Raw genomic sequence first — 23,304 nt, forward strand, 5'->3', positions numbered from 1 at the left:
AATAATAATCACCTCAGCTTGGATGCTGTGCCTTTCATGTCAAGAAGATGTCTCAAAGGGCTCGATGTAATTGGCTGGGCAACTGGAGTGGAGGCGAAGGGGGAGAACAGTGGGAGGTCACGTGGAGTGGGGGAGTGGGGAAGATTCTGCACGAAACCCCAAAAATCTCAATTGTTTTAACAAAACACACAATCAATGCACGTTACAGTGTATCCTGTGAAGCGCTTCGAGACGCAATAAAGCGCAATATCAAATGCAAGGCTTAATATTATTATATTATTGCTGGGGTGAAGGCTGTGATGAGCGAGTAGTGGGATTGGGTTGGCTGTTGGTTCCTCACATAGAAGGCAGGAGCCGGAGTGTGTAAAATACCGACTAACTGCATTATTAAAACCTCATTAAACATGGCTGTGGCACGCGCCACCATGAGCGGATTCATTATTCATCACTCCCGACGAGTGTTTCATCTTTATTCCTAAAAGCCCGCAGTGGTGGTGACTGTCAGAGAGATCGTGTGTAACGTCTCAACGCATCCTTTCTGGGAGAAATGTCAAAACAGGACCTGGGTTCGATTCCCGGTCAGAGCGAAACCTTCGGCAAGTTTCCTTACTCCACGCACACGTGTTTGTTTACCTGACAGTGAGTAGGAACCCGCTTGTTGGTCGATTGGCGGATCACTTTCCGGGGGTAATAATCCCTTCAAAAATGGATTGGTCACTCAATCCACGACTGTTAGGGGAGCACCCCAGAGTGTGCGTTGGGGTAACTGCTGTAGTCTAACCAGCTATTATTATTATTATTAAATGGTGATCTGAGCGCCTGATATATTTAGGTGAGGTCAGGGGATTGAGCATGCTCAGTGTTTAGACTAATCCTGTCTGAAATCTATTTCTGGAACTCCGCAAAGCTTATTGTGTTTGAGTAGTTGCAAAATGCCCCAGTATTAAAACGCAGCTCAAATCCTAAATCGTTTCTTTTTTGGTGGGGGGTGGGGGGGATTTTTTTTTGATAAACTCATTTGTTGGTAGCTGACACGGGGCGGGGGGGGCTGTGGGGGGGCAAGGTTTACCCTCTCCAAATCACAGCGTCTCTGAAATGTCAGCGTAGAAAATGTCACTTGTGTGTGAGTTCCAAATCCCCAACATGGAAACTCAGAGATAAGATAATAATAATAATAAATCATTGCATTTAGTACAGTGCCTCATCATGTCTTTGAGACGTCTCAAAGTGCTTCACAAAATACATATAAAGTGCAGTGACTGTATATTTTGTGGGCAAAATCTGGCAGCCAATTGCACACAGCACTGTCCCACAAACAGTTGTGGATTGAGTGACTAATTTATTATTATTATTTTGAAGGGATTATTACCCCCGGAAAGTGATCCAGCAATCGACTAACAAGCGGGTTATTACTGACAGCTGGGTAAACGGAAGCGTGTGTGTTAAGTAAGGAAACTTACCCAATGTTTTGTCCTGCCTACCCGGGAATCGAACCCGGACCTCTTGCTTGCAAGGCGAGTGCATTAACCACTACACTACAGGACTCCACACTGTAGCAACTAAGCTACAGGCTAAAACACAGAGGGTTATTATCAATTTGCTGCAGAGATCAGAGACTGAGATTCACAATCTATTCTAACATCAAGATGTCCTGCTCATCAGTGTTCCCACAGCTCGCTCGCTGGTGGCGGTGTTTGAAGCACTCGCTTTCGCAGTTTCAATCTGTGGTGAGTGGCACGTTATTAGCATGTCAAAGAATGGTATTTCACCAGAGCTATTCTGGAATGAAATGCAATGAATCTCTTTGTGCGCAGAAAAAATATATAACACTCATGGACAGACAGTGTCATCCGAATGCCGGTAAATTATTCTGTTCAGTTCCTCTCTGCGTGTGGTCTGTGTGCTGTGACTTTATTCCCCAGATCAGGGTTGTGCGGAATCAGGGAAAGAACTTTTTTTCAAGCAGTTTTTTTCATGCTGAGCTTTACAGTAATTCATTCTCTTGACAAGTGTAGTGACTGTTTTGGGTTCACTAACGTGGGTTATATTTACATACGTCATTCTCATCGGGAAGGAAGTTTCAAAATGCTTGTTGGCTGGACCTCAAAGAGGGGTGAAGGTGGGGCAAGGGGGAGTGGGGGGCGAGTGGTGGGGGAGAGGGAAGGGAAGGCGAAGTGACTGAGAGCAAGTCACAGAGCGATGTCTTGAGGTTGGCCTTGAACCAGCGGAGGGAAACCCGGGATAGGGAGCCGGATGGCTCGGTGGGGGGAGAGGGCGCACTCTGCTTCCGGAATCCCAGCTTGTCCAGCTAAGACCACATTACCCTGCACTCCCCCGCCCAGCCCTCCCCAGGGCTGCTCTCCCCAGCCCAGCCCTCCCCAACCTTGTCCTGCCCTGCCTGTCAGGGCTTTGGCTTGTGGGGTTAATGGGAGCCGAGTGGGAAGAAACTGCATTGAATGTTGTGCCCCTCAGACAGCAACCCCTCCCTGGAGACCATGGTGATAGCAGAGAGTCTGACTGCCTGAGTATCCCCCACCCCTCACCCCCACATTGCCAGGGCCTCTCTGGGCAAGCAGCACTCCGCAGACAAGATATGATTTACTGCGGGGACTAGCGTCACAGCCAAACCAGGGAGAGGTAATTAACTAACTGACGAGATAAGTTGTCAGCAGCCTGGGCTGGTGTCCGCCTGGGGAATAAGAGCAGATTGTGAGCGCTTTAATGAGCAAATATATAAAGGCGGCACACATCGCTGTGTGATAGTGCCCTCGCTCTTTAAACACACCGTTTCTACTGCTCCCAGGACACTACACACGTGTGGAGTAATTTGACTTAAAATGCTGTCACCTAACTCTGCCATGTAAACACAAGCCTGGCTCAGACACTCGGTAGGAAACACACTGCAGCTACGACAGCTGTTTGGGGGCTCTTGTGTGCAAATTGGCTTTGACTTTGTCACCATCCTCCCAGACACTGATGATTTAGTATTTTACAGAAACAAATATCTTTTTAGCTGCCGGTAGCTAACCTGAACACTCCACATCATAGCACAGAGAAACAATAACACCTGCACTTGATACTGCGCCTTATCTCGTGCTGTCGAGATGCCTCAAAGTGCTTCACGGGATTTTAACTATAAAGCGTAGTGACTGGAGCAGAGGGAGAGAGAGGAGGTGAGGTGAGGAGCAGGGATAATAAATAAAACTCATCTCTTGTTTCACTTCAAACAATGGGATTTACCAGACAGGGAGGCAAACAGAGGCAGAGGTGTCCAGTCATTTCTTTAGTAGAAACATGTATTGTTACATCTTCCTAATTGTCTTAATACATTTCCTGTTGTTTGTCACTAACAATGTGACTGAGCCCCAGTTTGTGATGGTTTGAATGGGATTGATGCTAGTTTTGTGTGTTGAAAGGACAACAGGTGATACCACCTGCTGCTTATTATTTTTCCCCCACGGAATTACACTCAGTTGTTAAATATAGTATCACAGAGCTGCAATTTTGATCAAAGGGAATAAATCTGACAATACCACAAACTAATATTTATTTACAAGAAGAGCTTTCAATGATGCAGACCCTTCAGCTCGTTTGATCTCATACTAAAATGCACCGGCCTCCATAACAGTCTCTCTAGTTAACAGGTGTTAGCCTGGCTCGCTCACGCTCTCGCCTGAGTCAGGAGGCTGTGGGTTGGAGCCTCAATGTCGGGGACTTTGAGATTCCAGTCCAGGCTAACGCTCCAGCGCAGGGCTGGTGGGTGTGGGGGTCGGTGACACTGACCTTTGGATGAGATGTTAAGCCAAGCTTTCTGTCTGGGGCTGATCGGGAGGATGTTAAAGATCTGCACAAAGCTTTTTGAAAAGAAAAGGGCACTTCTTTCCCCCAGTGTCCTCACCAATAATCACCAGATAAAATCACTTCATGGCTGTTTGGGGGGACATTGCTATGTGCAAGTCATCTGCTGTGTTGACCCACAAAATATACACAGTCACTACACTTTACATCCTGTAAAGCACTTTAAGACCTTTTGATAATGTGACAAGGTGCCGTATCATTAATTATCATTAATTTCTGTTTCTGTCTCACAGGAGGAGAGGCAGAATCAAATGAATAAATGAAAAGGAACAAAGTTGGGCTTTGACGTTCAGGAGGATGAAATGCAATGAGACAAAGGTACAGTGATACGTTCCCAATGATATAAATATTTCACAGCAGATCGCAGTTTCATCGTAAAATGGTTTGAAAGGGAGGAAAAGACACCAAACTACCATTAGGATTGTCAGAATTGAGCAAACCCTCTTTGACGGTCTCTCGTCCGGTTCCTGAGCCAGGCGGGTCCGCAGTATCCCAGGGCACTCACTGCTGATGACAGCACAGCCCGGCCCAGCCTGACTAACCAGCAGGACTTGGAAGGGCAGATCAGTCACTGGGGGCAGGGAGTCATCCCACTCAGCTCCTGTTAATCCTGCAGCCAAAGCCCTAACGGGTAGGGTGGACTTAGCTGTACCTATGATACAGGGGGAGCAGAACTGCAAGTTGAAGCTTGCCTGACACAGTGAAAGGGAAAGGATTGATGTCTGAAATGTCTCCTGTACTCAGGCTGGTTAGACCCCAGCAGTCCCTCTCCCCCCACACTGTGGCAGCCTGAAGCCTCGGCTGATGGCAGCCTGTGGGTGGGACAGGACACAGAGTGACCACATTTCACCTCTGAATTCTGTCCAGGAAGATTTCCCCTGCACACAGCAGTGTAATAAAGCGGGGACTGAAAGCAATCCCACTTGGCTTTCTGAGAGAGATTACACGCTTTAATCTGCTTCTTACCATTTATTCCCCCCCCCACCCCGTAGTGAGCCTGGGCTGAGAAAATGTCACAAGGATCGTGTCTGACAGCTTCACAGAGCCTGGCAGGCACTGAGCTGGGGGTGGGGAGGGGAGAGATGGCCGGGGAGAGAGGAGGTTGTGTAGCTCTATGTATTTTGTGTGGACTCAGCTATTGTTGCCACAGGAAGATGATGGCTTCTCTCGGGGAGCGTGGGGTCGGGCTGATCACTGTGGCAACTCTTATCTTGTTGGCAGTGATCGCTGTATAAACTCCTGACGGCAGTTAATAGACTGTGTTATAATAACTCATTAAATTAGACAAAGTGGCTCTCAACATCCAGGCAGGGCTGCTCAACCCTCACAAGCATTTCATTCCTTTTCTCTCCATTGTGCCCCTCACCCCCCTATCCCGCATTTCAAAGTGCCGTCAGACTGAGGGACATTACTGTTTAATCGTTAGAATAATAATGCACAGATCCTCATCATGTTGTGAGGCATCTTAAGGTACTTTGCAGGATTTTACTGTACAGTGTGGCTTTGAAGGCAAATGTGGCCAATTTGCACACAGTGACATCACAACAAACAGCCCTGAAGCCAGCGAGCGACTGAGTGATATTATCTGGCCACGACACCGGGAGAGAGAGAAACTCTGGACATCCCTTTAAAAAATAATGGCACAAAACTCTTATCTATCGGCCCCTTTGCTATCCCCACCTCCCCATCTCCATACACACTCCCGGCCACACCCACACACACTCCCACACACACACCCCACACACACTCACTCCCCATACTCACATACTCCCCCCCCCCCCCCCCACACACACACTCCCCCCACACACACATACGCTCGCGCCAAACACAACGCCCCCCCTCCACACACACACACACTCCCGACACACACACTCCCCCCACAACAAGGCTGTGATTACACACTCACCAGACAGAGAAACGTCCCACCGGCCTCTGACGCTCTTTCACCCTCGATCAAACCAACCCACATTCACTCTGCGCTTGCTCGCTTGCTGCTCCCCCACAATGATGATGGAATAAGCCACATGTTCTGCAGTTCGCGGCCCCGTTCAGTATTGTTATTCTCAGAGTATTTTGATCGTTGCCAATGATTTTATTCAGGTTTGTGATGATAAAGCATCGCAGCTGTTGTCACACCCAGATTCCTTCCAGCATCCTGGCCTGCACGTTCCCATAGAAACAGCTCCTCAGCATTTACACAGAAACATTTCTACACATGATTATTCCGAGAATTCACTTTCCTTCCTGAGTCCCTCATTTCTACCCTCACCTCACCCGCATCTGACACCTTCCCCACTTAACCCCCTAGCCCCCCACACCTCCCCAAAGCCAATAGGAATCCTCACATTTGATGCACCGTCTTATTACATCTTCGAAACATCTCACAACGCCTTGCAGGATTTCACTGTAAGGTGTGGTGATTGTATATTTTGTAGGTGATTACGGCAGCCGATTTGCGCGCAAAGCGTCCCCACGATCAGCTGCGAAGCGACTGGTAAAGAGTTTTTCTCTCTCTCTCTGTCCCTGGCCAACAATTTCCCCCGATAACACTGCTCGTTCACTTCACAGCTTACGGGGACATCATTTGCACAAATCAGCTACCGCATTCGCCTACAAAACGCGCAGTCACTACATTTTGAGGTAAAATCCTGTGAAATGGTTTGCGGCATCCTCCCAGTGTGATAAGGCATTGTATTATTATTATTGTAAATCAAACGGCTGAGATTAAAGCCCTGGTAAACAAGCTGTCCCCAAGCAGAGACACACATAAGCTTCACAGTGATGGTTAAACCCCCTCCCACCCCGTCTGTGTTTTATTAACTTCTAATCTGGAACATTGTTCCCCTCTCTCTCCGCCTCACCCCTTCCTTCCTCTTCGACTGTGCGTCGTGCTCCATCACTGTGAAGTGTTCTGGGACGCTACCCTGCATGAGGGGCGCTGTGTAAATGCAAGTTGTTATTGTATTAAGTGTGGGGGTCCCCTCCCCAGCCATCCGTCCTGAACCTCATCCGACCTCAGTCACCCCATGACCAGGGATTTGAGGTTGTGTGGAGATGTGCTCTCGGATTTGGATTGATTCTCTGGCTCGTTTCTCTCTCCCTCTCCCCCTCCTCTCCCCTCTCCCCACTCTCTCTCTAGTGTCTGGGAACACGATGAGCTCAGCTCCACACTTGTCCTGAGTCTTGGCAAAGGCTCAGTCAGCCCAAGGCTATACTGTCGCCCCTGTTAATGCCAGAGTTCACTTTCTCCAACCCAAGGATCCCAACCAACTGCTTTCATCCCAGGCCAAAAGCTGCACATAATGGCTGCCTTTCAGGATGACAATGGTTGGCACTATTGCCGGACGCTGGTTACACTGATCCTGTTATATTGGCACTCGATTAGCGGCGGCTCTTGTTGGACAAGGTTCCGTCCACCCGTCCGTCCCCCTCCGTTTCCCCCTCCACACACACACACACATACACACACAGAGCGATGGCATGAATGACAAAGGAAGTGCGAGCTCTCAAACCAGTCCTTTGACGACACTTGTCACAATTTGTTTCCAGCACTGGCACTCGCTCACTTACTGGCTTGAGTATGAGAAGGGTGTTATTGGCCTATCTCTGCCCTCGCTCGCTGAGCGGGCCAGGAGCAAGGCTGATGTCCTGGGAGAGTTCGCACAGCCTGGCTCTCTCTCCCACTGTCAGTCGCTCTGGGACACTACCCTGAATGAGGGAGCTACATAAGTTGTTGTTGTTGCCTTGGCCCACACTTCTACTCCCCAGAGGGGAGCTTCTGTCTCTCCCAGTGTCCTGGCTCACAGTCCCTTAACCCCCCCAAATAAAACCCCTCGTGACACAAAACCGACTGCTGCAAACGCACAGTCGCTACACTTTATAGTTAAACGGCGTGAGATACTTTGCGAGGCCTTGACGATATGATAATCTGCTGGATTATTATGATGGTGATGATGATGATGTGAGGGGAGGATGTAGATTAGCTGATACCTGGATGAGGTGTTGAATGTGAAATGTAAAGTGGGGACACACAGACAGACAGATGCACAGTCACTGAGGTAGTAGTGTACCTCTACCCCGGGGTTTAGGGCCTGTATATCTGTGCGTTGCTGTTGTTGTTGTTGATGAAGTTCTTGGTTATCAGGGTGTTAAGAGCAGGGAGGAAAGACAGGAGTTGAAAAGATCTAACAAAATGGTGACCAGGCCAGACAGAGCTGAGCTCCTTCCCCACCTCTCCAGAGAGGCACAATATTTATATATCTGGCTGTTTGGCAGTTGTAAAGAGAGGACGTTTCCATTCAGAAGGAGGCTTTTCTGACTCCTTCCTCCTCTCGCTCACTCCCTCCCTTCCTCCCTCCCGCCCGTGCCCCCCTCCCCCCTCTCTCGCTTGCTCCCTCTCCCCCTCGCTTTTCCTGTCTGTGTCCATGTGTAGGTTACAGCAAAGCAGCAAAGTCCATGTAATAAAAAGAGAGAGAATTAGCTGAGATGAGCAGCTGCTGGAGGTTGGCTGACAGCACTATCTCCAGCGGGTACAGGGCACACACACACACAGCTGTGCTGTGCTGTCACAGTAGCTCTGACCCTCTCCTCTCCAGAAGCCTCTTGTGCTCCCACATCACACGGCTCAAACCATCAACATTTGCTTTTCTAAAGGAGGTTTCTTTTTAGACCTAAACTGAACGTCAATCTTGTCAAGTTCACAGAAACTTCACCCCCATTACCTATCCCGCAACAATAATAATACTCGCATTTAGGAAAATGGAAACATAAGGAGGCCATTCAGCCCCTCGAGCCTGTTCCACAATTCTATTAGGTCACAGTTGATCTGTACCTCAACTCCATTTACCTGCCTTTGACCCATATTCCTTGATATCCACCTCAGTGTTAAAAACGTGAATGGATCCAGCATCCATTCAAAGGATCGAGAGGACGTCACAAAGCGTCTCACAGGAATTATGTTTATTGTATGCCGGCAAACTGATACGTGTAGAGCAATGTCCTGCAAACAGTCATGAAGTGAATGACTGTTGTTATCTTGGGGCGGCCAGACTGCCTGAGAGTGACTGACACTCAGGGAGATGCCTAGCGTGGCGAGGGCTGCTCTATGTATTCACGTGGTTCTTGTGCACGCGCTCAATTGCTTTTCGACGCGTTTTTGGTCATCTGCTGCGTTTTGCCCGCAAAATACACAGTCATTTCACTTTCAGGATCTCCTGTGAAGCGCTTTGAGATGCCTCAACGACGCGTTAAGGCACTATATCAAATGTGAGGATTATTATTATCATTATCTTCCTCCCACACTCGGCTTTGTCAAGCGCTTTGCTGTGTGCTGTTGACAGGAAGGGGCTGTGGAAATGTCAATGAAGCTCCACATCCCAAGCCTCTCTCTCTCTCAGTTTCACACATTTCTCTGTTGAATGCTTCTCTGCAGCTTTGTGGGGCAGAGAGTAGATCAGACACGGAGAGTGATTATCAGAGAAGTCGGTGGGGGGGAGAGAGCTTTCCCCCCCTCCTCTCTCTCTCTCTTTCACATACACACACACACTCTCTGTCTCTCCATCCCTGAGGTACAGAATGACAGATGTTGCTGAGATTTTGCTTTAAAATCATTGGAGGAAATAGACCGAGGGTAAGTCAGTAATTAGAAGAGAATTCTGCCAAAAGGAATCAGTTTGAGCGCGGTTGTAGGATCCAAGGTGTCAATCTGGCTCAGTCAGTCGTTCTCTCACCTCTGAGTCAGGGACTTTGAACTCACACAGACCAGGTCAGAGAGAGAGAGAGAAAAAAGAGAGACGTCTTCAAAGTCAGAGGAGAGAGAGAGGGGCGACGAGAGAAGAGGGAGAGAGAGAAAAAAGATCAAATGGACAAAACATATTAAAAATAAATTAAAAGACCAACACACACAAACAGCTGAAGGAGATTCGAGCTCCCGGGTGGGACGCAGTGTAACTGGGGCTTTCTCACTAATAATTAATCCTCGCGCTGGGACACAGCGCTCTGACACGTCTAGCCCACATGAGTGACAGTGGAACGAGGGGGGAGAACTCTGACACACACATCCTGAGTTCCACTTTGTCTGTCTGTCTGTCTGTCTGTGCAAGGGGGGGTGGGCAGGGGGTGGGTGTGGGGGGGAGACATCCCTTTCATCTATTCTAGGCTGTGAGTTTCCAGAGCTGCCCAAGTCAGTTGTGCTGGAGATTGTCTGTAGGTGTGTCAGCCTGGCTCTGGGTGTGTCAGCCTGGCTCTAGCCTCCGAAGTTGGAAGAGAGAAGGGAATTTCTCTCTCCCGGTCTGCATCCTGGCCGACAATCCCTCAGATTAACACATCCCTCAGTTACGCAGTTGAGGCGTCTCAAAGCGCTTCACAGAATTTACTGTGAAATGTATTGACTGTATTTTGGAGGCAAACGCGGCAGCATAATTGAGTACAGCAGCGTTCCACAAACAGCCGTGGAGTGAGCAAACTCTTTTATTTGGGAGATTTATTTGCTGGGAGAGAGAAACTCCCTTCTCTTTTTGAATATTGCCACAGGATCTTTAACATTGGCCTGAACAGGCAGACGGGACCTCGGTTTAATGTCTCACCCGAAGGGTAGCAGCGCTCACCCACCACTACACTGGAACGGTAGCTTAGACTGTGTGGTTCCAAGTCCCCGACGTGAGGGTTTGAACCCACAAGACGCTGACTCAGAGACGAGAGCGCTAGCATTGAGCCAGGCTGACACGCTCTGCGGATTTAAACCCTTGATAAAAATCTCCTGTGGATTTGAATTGGAAATTAAAAGTCAGCACAGGCATTGAGCAGGTAATTAAATTACATGTGATATCCCTAGGCACATGATCAGTCAGGGCAGCGTACACTGTAAAGCTTGGCTTGTGTCCCGGTCACTGCAGGTTACACTAGAGACTGGAGAGGGAACATGGACATCTAAACAGACAGCTGAGCCTGTGACTCAGTCGCTCACACTCTCACTCTGAGTCAGAAGCTGTGGGCTCGAGCCCCCCATGTTGGGGACTTTGATGCTGCATGGCTGGGGGAGGCTCTGCGTTACACAGGCTGAGTCACACCCTCTCCCTCTCTCTCTCTTTGTGAGGGGATGGCCATTGGCCTTACCCAACCTGTGTGGGGAGAACAGGGCAGTGAACTGCTTACCATAGGTCACAGCGGGTAAACCAACCCATACTGCCAACCCATACTGCCAACCCACACTGTGAGGCTCTTTGAGACTCAGTGGTATTATCACTATTGGTATTATCCTCCACCTAACTAACAATCTCTTGAGTCCGAAGGTTGTAGGCCAAAACAGGTGTGAAGAAGCATGGCCTTTGGTTGCCAGCTTTACCCTGAACACCTGCTCAGCTGAGAGGCACCAACACAGGCACCGACACAGACTTGCTCCCTCACATCTGCCCATTAACAGCCCTCACCAGGGCTGTGTGTCTGACCAGAGAGGTTTCAGCATGAGATATTTGCAAAAAGCTTTGAGTCCTAAAAGGATAACATGTTATTTTTATATATGTGTATAATGTATATACACAGAGCAAAACGTTAGGCAAGTTTCCTTACTCCACATACGCCTGTGTTTACCAGCAGTATGTAGGAACCCGCTTGTTAGTCGATTGGCAGGATCGCTTTTCCGAGGGTAATAATCCCTTCAAATAATAATAATAATTTGGTCACTCAATCAACGACTGCTGTGCGCATTTAGCTATCGCGTTTCACCCACAAATTATACAGTCAATTCACTTTACAGTATATCCTGAGAAGCCTTTGAGACGACGAGAAGACGTGATAATCTGTATCAAAATTATTGTAAAATTGTTGTTTCAGAGCAGTGGGACAACAATGGTGGGTCAGTCTTTCTCGCTCTCCACTGGAGGCTGTGATTGGGGGAGAGAGAGAGAGCGTGTGGGCGAGTGGCTGGTACCTACTGTGTGTGTAATGGGCTGTGGGCAGCAGAGCCTGGGAGACCAGGGATAAACCCAAGCAGGTGGAGCTGACAGGTCTGTTATTTAGGCCATTCCCAGGACCATATGTAAGCGTGGGCAGCAGCTCTGAGCTCCTCGGCTGTTAACTCTCGGTGATTGCCACACGGCACTGAAATCCCACAGCCTCGTGGGGCAGAGGGGGCCCGGGCCGGGGGCAGAGGGGGGCCGGGCCATGGCTGGACCCTAGGGATGTTTCCGAGCTTCGAGACGTCCTCCCCGCCTGACAAGGCGCTGTATCGAATGCGAGAGTTATTATTGATTGTCCGAGACACTGTATAAATGCAGGTTGTTGAGAGGTTATCATTAATCATCAATTTTAAAAAGGAGCCAGGGATCTGTAAGGTTAATGACGAGATGAGTGATGCCATTTAAAGGAGCAGTGGCACTGGTCAGTTGTGAATGGGGCTGCCCCACCCTGGGCTTCTGTGCTGGCGGACTTTCCCCTTTTCTGGTCGTGGCTTTGTCCCCTTTTGTTTGAATGCTTCAGCTCGCTGTGTTTTTAATCTCCTCTGATGTAAATCCTCCCAGCGCAGATAGCTGGAATGAGTTTAATTCCAGAGACTGGATACAGTAAAGCTGCATTATCCTCGCTATATAAATATAAAAATATATATATATTAAAAACATTACAGAAAGCTTTCTGAATTCCACTTGCAGTTTGAGTCCCTATGTGTAAGAGCCCACACGACACCCAGCACAAATTCATTTCAGTACTCTATGTATTTGTGTGTAAAAATCAGGGGAGAAGATTGCTGTGGTGATGGCGTGTGTGATTTGGAGAGAGAGCAAGGATTCATTTCATCTTCTTCAAAAGTGTTGTTTTCTTTTCCGTGGCTTTTCATTTTCCAATCGTGCAATTCCAATTCCAATTCCGCTCGTATTGAATTTCATATAAAAATATCGGGCTCTTAAACTACAACAACAACAACCTACATTTTTATAGCAGTCCCATTCTGCCCCAAGCAATGCTTGCAGACACAGGTGTCTGAATCACATGGAAACCCGTCACCGTGACCGGCCGGGTGTCTGACACACACGGAAACCCGTCACCGTGACCAGCCGGGTGTCTGAATCACATGGAAACCCGTCACCGTGACCAGCCGGGTGTCTGAATCACATGGAAATCCAGAGATATGCTTTAGAGTCTCCAAACAGACTGAGAATTCCATGTAAACCACCTTCACATGGAGATTCCCATGTCTGATTATATATACACACAAAGATACAGCCAGGGAGATTCACTGGATATGGAGAACCAGGGAGATGGACAGTGACTGATATATTTACATTGAGATAGAATCATAGATAAATAAGAATCTTCATCTTACTATTCACAGATAGGCAGCTCTCAACGTGGGCAGACAGCTGGAGATGGGTGCACAGAGAGGGCTGTACAGAGTTTAACGTCTCATCTGAAGGATGACAGTGCGATGCTCTCTCTTCCCCCAGACTAGAAGCGCAGGATGTGAGTGTAACCAGTGTTAGCTGTTTGTGTGGGGATGTCGCCAGGCGCAAACTGGCTGCTGCGTTCACCTACGAAATACACAGTTACTGCGCTTTGCAGTGAAGAGAGGGTGTTGTGGAGTGAGATCTAATCAGCCAAAGGGCCTTCTTCACGTGAAGCTCTACTGTGAGGAGGCTGTAGTTTGGGCTGATAGTTGTTGTTGTTCAGTGTGTGTGTGTGTGCGCAGATGGCTGGCCCCAGGAGGCAGAGCGTGTCTGGGCACTGCACTGGGCCAAGCTTGGCTTGACGTGGTGTGTGGCAGGAGTGAGGCTGACTGGCAATCACTCGCTCACAGCTTCATCACCATTTACACTGGCGAGGGCAGCTAGCCAGGCCGAGAGGATGTGCCACACCACTCCCTGACCGTGCCTTCACACCCGAGTAACCTGACCAAGCATCTGGTCAAATAGTCCGTCCACATGTCAGTCTGTGGCTTAGCAACACCCTCCGGGACACTACCCCACGTGAAATGGCGCTACATAAATGCAAGTTGTTGTTGGTTGGTAGCCTCTGAGTCACTTGTGGGTTCAAGCCCCATGTCAGGAATTTGAGATCCCAGTCTCGGGGATTGTGGATTTTGAGATTGAGGCTGATCTTGTTAACCGGAGAGGAGAAAATTGACAGGAGAGATAGAGAGAAACAGTGATTGTGTGTGCACCTGACAGTCTAAGAGTAATGTAAATGTGACAATAAAAGTCAGGTTATTTAGCCCAACATACAACTTTGAACATTATAATTGAGTAAGGAGCCCAGCACTTGTCTAACTGCTCTGTGTTTTCCTCTCTAATGTAAGTGAGAGAATTACGGTGTGTAATAGCACCAAATTAGTGCCGTTTTACTATCACTTCAGCTCGATGGTAAATTGGAGTTTTACAGACACAGTCCTTGGGTTCGGATCAACTCACTCCTCCCTCACCCTCTACATCTCATTATTCTCCAAATCACAAAATTAACCCTTACATTTGATACAGCCCCTTAGCTCGACTGGAGCTTCACAGGCTTTGACTGTAAATTGTAGTGACTGTGTAATTTGCGCATAGCAGCGTCCCCACAAACAGCCCGGTAGTGAGTGACCAACTTTCTACGAAATTCTAATCCCATTCCCCTGATCTCTCTCTCTCTCTCTCCATCGTGTCTGTGCTGGGGCTCGCGCCCCCACTGGAGCTCTCTACCCTAACCCCATTCCCTGCTCTCTCCCCATTGCCCACAAAATACACAGTCAATTCACTTTACAGTATATTCTGCGAAGCTCTTTGAGAACGTCTCAAAGACGTGATAAGGCGCTGTATTCAATGCAGGATTATTATTAATCGCTATCCTTCCTTCTTCCTAAACCATCCTCACTCGCACACAGGCTGACACGATGCTCCATTGAACAGCTCCTGCTGCTGCACGCCCACACACACACACACACACAGCACAGCATCCCGAGGAACATTAATGCCACAACCGACACAGGCACACACACACGTATACACACACACACACACACACACACATACATACACACAAACATACACACACACAGATTGTAATGCCTGATTTACAGAAGGTTTTTCTGACTTTAACATCATGTCAATCTCTAGTGATCACTGGAGGTTTCGATACAACATTGATTCTGTGTACAAATACTGAGGTGGTAGGGGCACAGGCTCCAATCTGCACTGACTTCTAATGGTGGTGGGAGGGTGTGTGGCACGAGGGTGGGGGGGCGGCTTTAATAGGGAAACCACAACAACCAGTCCTCAAGATGAGACGTTAAACCCAGCCCTGGTCTGTACCCTGTTCAGGCGGGTTCGATAATCCTGTGACACTGCTCGAGAAGAGAGTAGCATTTCACTCTCAGGCCGGTGTCGTGGCTGACAACCCCCCGATAAGATCGTTTATTCAATTCCTTGCTGTTTGCGGGTCTTTGCTGTGGGCAAATTGGCTGCTGTGTTCACCCACAGAATACCACACTTCACAGTAAAATCTGGGGAAGTTTTTTGAGGTGTCTCAATGACATGATAAGGAGCTATATCAAATGCAGAACCATTATTATCATTATTATTATTATTATTATAACAATAGCAATCGCTTCTCGCCTTCTACAGCTGAATTCTGTCCCCGAGTTTCCGAGCTTTGGTTTTTATTCCTGTCAAAATATTGAGAGAGCACGGCTCAGACTGTTACAGCCAGGTATCCTGCTGCTGGCTTTAATGCTTCCTTCCTCATAATCCCTGGGGGAGTGGCTCTCAGCTGTGTGTGTGTCTGTGTGTGTGTGAACATGTGTGTATGTGTGAGTGCGAGTAAATGAACACGTGTGTGTACGCGAGTATGTGAACGTGTGTGAGTGTATGTGAACACGTATGTGTGTGCATGACTATGTGAACGTGTGTTTGTGTGCACATGAGGGTGTACATGTTTGAGCATATGTGTGTGAGAGAGTGTGCATGTGTGTGTGTGTGAGAGCCTACAGTGCCTTATCACGTCGTTGAGATGTCTCAAAGCGCTTCACAGAATATATTGTGAAGTATAGTGACTATGTATTTTATGAGAGAAACACGATAGCCAATCATGCACAGCAGTGTCCCCTAAACAGTCGTGGATTGAGTGACCACATTTTTTTTGAGGGATTATTACCCCCGGAGAGCAGGGTTTAAGGGGGGAGCTGGGGGCATGGAGGGGGCACTGGGGATGGAGGAAGTGGAGGGGGGGAGGGGGAAGATGACCCAAAACTTAGTCAAGATATTCTACATCAGTTAAATAAAATCCAATCTAATTATAAGAATAATTACGCGAGACAAATCACTTCCCACCGCAACATCCCAAAATGTCTTACCTCTAAACAAGTTCACTTCAAAAGCGATTATATCCGTGGGTTTTTCAATTGCTGTGGCTGCAGATTAATTCCCGGTTCCTCCTCATGGCTCTGTGTTTTACTGTACATTCAGGTGTAGCAGGAGCAGTTTGTCTGTACTGGAGGGGTCAGGTTGTTGTGTGCTGTGCTCCCATCCTCAGCTCTACAGCCCACAAAACAGCTGCAAAAATATTAATGAAACAAACATGAGGAAATCACAGGGGTGAGCGAGGACCTGAAACCTGACTGTTACTGGGTAAGTGAGAGAGACAGACAGAGAGTGTGAGAGCCAGAGAGAGCACGTGAGAGTGCGAGAAAGCACGAGGAGTGAGAGAGAGTGAGAGAAGCTGAGGGAGCGTGTGAGAGAGCGACAGAGAGCGAGAGGGCATGTGAGAGCGCGAGGGAATATGTGAGAGCGAGGGAGCCAGATTGAGCGTGAGAGAGCCAGAGAGAGAAAGCTTTGGAGAAACATATACAGACAGATAGATGGTGTCATTTGCAATCTGTGTGTCGTGGTAAGGAGAGACTGGCAAACAGGCAGAAGGCTGCCAATGGAAGCAGATCAACACATCGAGGGGCTACAGAACACTGTGTAAACATACACACACTTTACACAGCACTGTGTAAACACACATTTTATGCTTAACAACAACAACTTGGATTTATATAGCGCCCTCCACGCCGGACGGCGTCTCAGAGCGCTTTACAGTAACGGGTCACGGGGCCGAGCCAGGGGGGGTGGGGGGGAAGGTGACCAAAGGTGCGGTTGAAAAGAAAGGTCTTCAGCAGAGACCTGAAAATGGGAAGGGAGGGAGCGAGATGAAGGGAGTGAGGAAGGGAGTTCCAGAGCCTCGGGGCATAGTGGATGAAGGCACGGCCGCCGAGGGTGAAGCGGAGGACTCGGGGGACGAGGAGGAGGCCAGACCTGGAGGAACGGATACTGTTGTGAGGAGGGAGGAGGTCAGAGAGGTCGGGGGGTGCAGAGGAGTGCAGGGACTTGAATACGAGGGTGAGGATCTTGAAGTCGATCCTCTCTGGGACAGGAGCCAGTGCAGTCTGGCCAGGACTGGGGTGATCGGGGAGCGGAGTTTGGGGGTGGGGGGGAGGGCCAGGACTGGGGTGATCGGGGAGCGGAGTTTGGGGGTGGGGGGGGGGAGGGGGACGGGGGGGGGGGGGGGGGAGGGCCAGGACTGAGGGTATCGGGGAGCGGAGTTTGGGAGTGGGGGGAGGGCCAGGACTGAGGGTATCGGGGGCGGAGTTTGGGAGTGGGGGGGAGGGCCAGGACTGAGGGTATCGGGGAGCGGAGTTTGGGAGTGGGGGGGAGGGCAGGACTGAGGGTATCGGGGAGCGGAGTTTGGGAGTGGGGGGGAGGGCCAGGACTGAGGGTATCGGGGAGCGGAGTTTGGGAGTGGGGGGGAGGGCCATGACTGGGGTGATCGGAGAGTGGGGTTTGGTGGTGGGGGGGAGGGCCAGGACTTGGAGGATTGGGGAGAGGGGTTTGGTGCGGGTGAGAATGCGGGCGGCAGAGTTTTGAATGATTTAGATTTTATGGATGGTAGTGGAGGGGAGAGCGCCGAGGAGGGGGTTAGAGTAGTCCAGCCAAGAGGTGACAAAGCCATGGACCAGGGTTTCAGCGGCTTTTGGGGAGAGGTATTGGCGGAGACGGGCGATGGGTCGGAGGTGGAAGAAAACAAACTTACACAGCATTGTTCACAGTGGGTGGGGAGGGGGCATATCACACGGTGAACTGGGCACAGAGCCAATGGTGGGGGGGAGGGGGAAGCAGAGGGTGGCGTGATTGGACAGGGGAGAGGGATGTATGCGCTCACCATGTAACCCATGTGTTCAGTGACACGCTCTACACCATTGTTAAACAACAACAACAAAATTACATTTGTATAGCACCTCGCACATCGGGAGGACGTCCCAAGGAGCTGACATGGATTGGGATAGATTTATGTATGTGTGTGTGTGTGTATGTATGTCACTGTAACCCCCCCCCACCCACTGCACTAACCTGGAACAGAAACCCGGTCTATCTGAGCTAATCACTGCCCTCAGCATTACACATTATCAACAATCAACCTCAGTCTCACATACACAGGTTTCCTCAATCACAGCTCCACACAACAACAAGATTACATTTGTATAGCGTCTTTCACGTCGGGAGGACGTCCCAAGGCGCTGGACAGTGTACAGCATTTCAGACACACACATGTATACACACATACATAGAAATAAATACACACACATACAAATAAACACACATATAGATACACACACTGATAAACACACATACAGATAAATACACCCAGAGCTGTGCAAACATCCCAGCCCTGATCAATCACAGCTTCCCTCTGCTCTCCACACACGCACACAGATACACACGCACACAGATACACACGCACACACAGATACACACGCACACACACAGTTACACTACTTCTTTTTAAATTGTGGCATCTTCACACACTCCAGATCTCACCTGTCTTTCTCTCCCTTCCCTGCTCTCCGCACTGAACAGCATCGCAGTGCACTGTACTGTAAACAGCCTTAAACCCTCAGCTCCTTACATCTCTAACCCTGAGCCCAGCCCCAGCCCTCAGCGCAGACTGGCCATCAACTCAGCTCACAGCACAGCACCTTTAATACCGTATTCTTATCTATGACAATTAATCATCTCACACACACAGCGCAAACCCTGAATGCTATGTATTATTGCTATTTTTTCACATTATTTTGGCATTTTTAGCTTTTTTTCACACGGATCTTATTCACACCAGCCTCCCCCCCCTCCCCACGCACACACACATTAACACACACTACTTGCTCTGCATTCAGAAAAGGAGGAACAGAGAGAGAGAGAGAGTCATTCATCCCATTCCTTCCATCTCCATCTCCACACACATAAAAAAAATTAAATGTGAAAATACTGTACCTTAAACAGACACAGTGAGTCCCGGCTCAGCTACTCGGCTCTCTTTACCCACATCTGGTGCCTCTTGTAAATTCTATTTGAGCACCGTGCTTCGGAGAATATCTCTGTGTATAAATCACAGGAGGCTGGCTGGAGGGTGCTGTGAAATCTGCAGTGCTTGGCTGATGTGCACTAGCTGTTAATTCACTCTCTGCTCACTGGCTCTCTCTCTCGCTTACTCTCTCGCTCTCTCTCTCCCTCTCTCTCACACACACACACAGAGCTGCTGTTTCTCAGTGCCCCTGCGCCAAGCTGGATTTTTATTGACATTTAAAAGAAAGTGATTAATTCAGCCTGGCTTGATTGAAAAGGTTTAGGTTTAGCACTGCAACATGGCACTTCCAGCTGGAGAAAGCTTCTCTCTCTCTCTCTCTCTCTCTCTGTGCCAGCCAGACAGACCCAAAAGCTGTACATACATGTACAATAACATGTCCACGATCACGGTGTTGGTATATATCTGTGCGGTTATGCACATCCATGTTTATGACCTGCGTTTTCAGAAACCCGGATAGAATAATTATAATAATAATAATAATCTTTTACCTTTGATAGCGCCTTATGTCACCCTCCGACCCCCCATGTCCCGGCCCTCCACCCCTCCTGATCCCAAACCTCAGCTCGGGTCCAAATCCCTGACTGTCCAGCGCCTTGGGACGTCCTCCGGATGAGAAAGGCGCCGCGTAAATGTCATTTGTTGTTGTTGTCGCATCATGTCGGCGAGACATTTCAAGGTGCTTTCCAGGATTTTACTGTCAAGTGTAGTGACTGTGTATTTTGTGGGTGAACGTGGCAGCTGATTTGCACACAGTGATGTGCCCACAAACACACGTGAAGTGAGTGATTTTATTTGGGCGATTGTCGGTCAGGACACCGGGAGAGAGAGAGAGAAACTCCCTTCACTTTAGTGCTGCGGTGTCTTTAACGTCCACCTGATCAGGGGCCAGACGGCAACTTGGTTTAACATCTCATCTGAAGTATGGTATCTCTGACAGTACACAACAACAACAAGATTTCATTTATAGAGCGCCTTTCAGGTCGGGAGGACGTCCCAAGGCGCTGGACAGTTGGGTCAGGACCCGGAGCAGGGGGGAAATGGTCAGGGTGAGGGGAGGGAGGGAGCGAGGAGGGGGTAGAGAATCGAGAGGGGAGTCTCAACTACAATAAACCACAACCACATCCCCTCAGTGCTGCGCTGGGGCGTCAGCCTGGACTGTGAGCTCAGAGTTCCTAACAGTGACACCCTACACCAGAAACTGTGCAGAAGGTGGTTGTGGGAACGGCAGAATTTAATCCTAGAAATATTTCCCCCTCATCAACTAATTTGTAATCGTAATTAAATTTGTTACGCAGTGAAAATGTTGGCTTTGTGGAGTTTATAGTTCAGCTTTGTGTCCATATAGCAAACTGTCCTTCCATGTCTTTCTCTCAGTCTCTTGTCTCTCACTCGCTTTTAGATATACATCAGGGACTGAGAGTTTACAGGAAACAAGACATCTGTCACCAGTCACATTACTTGTAGGGCATCCAGTGTCACTTTGTCAAGTGCAAGACAATTGCCCTCCTAACCCATCGCAAGGCTCCAACATCAGAGAGGTAACGAGGGGAGGGCGATGAGACGACTGAGCCACTGACAACAATTAGACTAACTCCGCAGTCTTGAAAGGGAGCATCATGGGAGGAGAGAACCTCGTACAGGTGAGTATGATTATTATTAGTAATTAGTAATATTGTTATTGATGGGTCTCAACTACAGTAAACCACAACCACACTGTGGAGTCCTGTAGCTCAGTGGTTAGAGCATTTGCCTCGCAAGCCAGAGACCTGGGTTCGATTTCCAGGAGGGCAAAACCTTGGGCAAGTTTCTGCACACACACCTGATAATAATCCCTCAAGAAAAAAAAATAATTTGGTCACTTCAATCCACGACTGTTTGTGGGACGCTGCTGTGCACAATTGGCTGCCGTGTTTCGCCCACAAAACAGTCAGTTCACTTTACAGTATATTCTTTGGGACGTCTGGAAGACATGAAAAGCGCTATATCAAATGCAAGGATTATTATTATTAATATCATCTGTCCATCTGTCTCTCTCTCTCTGTCCATTTATCTGTTGATAGTTGTGTGTGGTGTGTGTGTGTATGTATGTATGTGTGTGTGTATCTGTCTGTCTGTCTGTGCGTGTCTGTCTGTGTGTGCGTGTCTGTCTGTCTGTCTGTCTACCTGGCTGCCTTCCCCTCTTACTAACCCGTTTTGTTGTTGTGAGAAGCAATGATTGTGATGTGTGTTTAGCAATCTAATACCTTAAATTGCTTTTTTTTCCATAAAAAAAGAGACAGGAGGAAAGCGAGGATAAGGGAAATCACCCAATACACCATCAGAGCCTCACTAGTATACCAGCAGCTTCCCTGGGGAGCGGGGCGCTAGGTTGAGAGTGGGGGGGGTGGGGGAGTGTCAGTGATGTCTTATCAACAACAACACAAATTGGCAATGATGCCAGTCTAAGTCTAACCTGTTGCCTGCAGTAAGTGGTTGTGTCCCAGCTCGGGCTGATACTGATAAATACCCTTCTCTCCTCTTCTTAACAGCCTCAAGTTCCAGGGGAAATGGCTTCCGACACCTTCAGCCCAGTTCCTCATGGCTTCAGGTCCACGGCATCAAACTGCCCATATATCGGGGGCTAAATTGGCAGTAAATTGGCTCAGAGAGAGCAGGAGAGGCTGGCAAGGCGAGGGGGAATGCAGGTGTCACACTAACACAGTTAGGGACAATCAGACAGGATTGAAGCTGAAGGTAAGACACAATGTTGGGAGGATTATTGGGAGCTTTATATTACAGTTAGCTCTGAGCTCTGACCTGGGCTGCTCGGTGCTGAGGCTCAGTGAAGAGCAATGTTTAGGTCTCTCAGTTCCTCCACATTGACAGGCACGTAATCTTCAAAACAATAACTAAACATAAGCTGCCTAAAAGCACCCAGACTAATATCAGCCCATTTCCTCAGGTAACAGAGGCTTTCTGAAGAGGGGGGAGTGGGAGGGAGAAAACAGGGACCTCACTTCACATTTAGTCACTCAACCCACGGCTATTTGTGGGGACGCTGCTGTGCACAATTGGCTGCCGCGTTTCGCCCACAAAATATACAGTCACTGCACTTTACAGCATAGCTTGTGAAACGCTTTGAGACGTCTTGAAGTCATGAAAAGGATTATCATTATTAAAAGAAAAGTGTGTTGAGCATGGCAAGGTTTTGAGGGTGATAATACAAGTCAAGTTTATATTTCAAGCTAATTAATTTCTGTAATAAAAAGCGAGGAGGCTGGAAATTGGAGCAGGTTATTTCGCTGACATCACTGGCACTGAGCTCACAATCAGCCGGGCCAAATTTCCATCCCATTGAAGTGATTTCCAAGGGAAATAAAGTGCAGAAATAGAACTGTATCCTCAGTGGGGTGCTCACTCACTCGCTCACACACGTGTTGGTGATGGGGGAGGGAGGGAGCGGGGGAAGGGGGGGAGGTTGAGGTTCCGCACTCTCAAATAGAATAATAAATTAAAATAAGATCAAAAAGTAATGAGGAGCCATTTTTGAAAATAATATTAATTGGCCTCTACTTCATTACTGTATCCACAGGTGAATTAACACAGCACTCGTTGCCAGGGAAACACCCTCTTCTCTTTCCCAACGCCATGAGGAGACAGGAAGTCGGCGAGGATTAACTGATGCCACCAGCACGGAGAAGGAAACAGGCAAAGAGACGTTACTGCTCGTGGAGGCCGTAGCATAGAGGTTAGTGCAAGTTTCCTTACTCCACACCTACGCCTCTGTTTACCAGCAGCAAGTAGGGACCTAATTGTTAGTCGATTGGTGGATCGCTTTTACAGGGGTAAAAATCCCTCCATAAAAATGAAATAATAATTTGGTGACTGTTCGTGGGACACTGCTGAGCACAATTGGCTGCCGTGTTTCGCCCACAAATATACAATCAATTCACTTTACAGTATACTCTGTGATGTGCTTTGAGACGTGATAAGACGCTGTATCAAATGAGAGGATTATTATTATTACCTTTGGGGGAAACAGCAGGATGACTGAGCTGAGCTGGTGGGAGGGGAATTGAGGGGAGCCGCCCACACACACTGACG

General features: G+C 48.6%; 1 protein-coding gene across 4 annotated transcripts in view; it reads left to right on the forward strand.

Moving 5' to 3' along the window:
* Window positions 1–4,091: 4,091 nt before the first annotated feature.
* The window catches only part of dlgap5 (discs, large (Drosophila) homolog-associated protein 5), a 36,156-nt gene continuing 16,943 nt past the window's right edge, over window positions 4,092–23,304 (forward strand). For 3 of the 4 annotated variants that reach the window (XM_007910295.2, XM_007910297.2, XM_042344911.1), the window contains exons 1-4: window positions 16,364–16,445; window positions 20,621–20,861; window positions 21,750–21,954; window positions 22,793–22,948. The gene's annotated coding sequence lies outside the window, so the exon portion shown is untranslated. Of the gene's footprint in view, window positions 4,177–16,363; window positions 16,446–20,620; window positions 20,862–21,749; window positions 21,955–22,792; window positions 22,949–23,304 lie in introns of those variants that run through there. The other variant, XM_007910296.2, reaches the window with a different exon arrangement.

Source organism: Callorhinchus milii, unplaced genomic scaffold, assembly GCF_018977255.1.
Source record: "Callorhinchus milii isolate IMCB2004 unplaced genomic scaffold, IMCB_Cmil_1.0 Scaffold31, whole genome shotgun sequence".
Taxonomy (NCBI): domain Eukaryota; kingdom Metazoa; phylum Chordata; class Chondrichthyes; order Chimaeriformes; family Callorhinchidae; genus Callorhinchus; species Callorhinchus milii.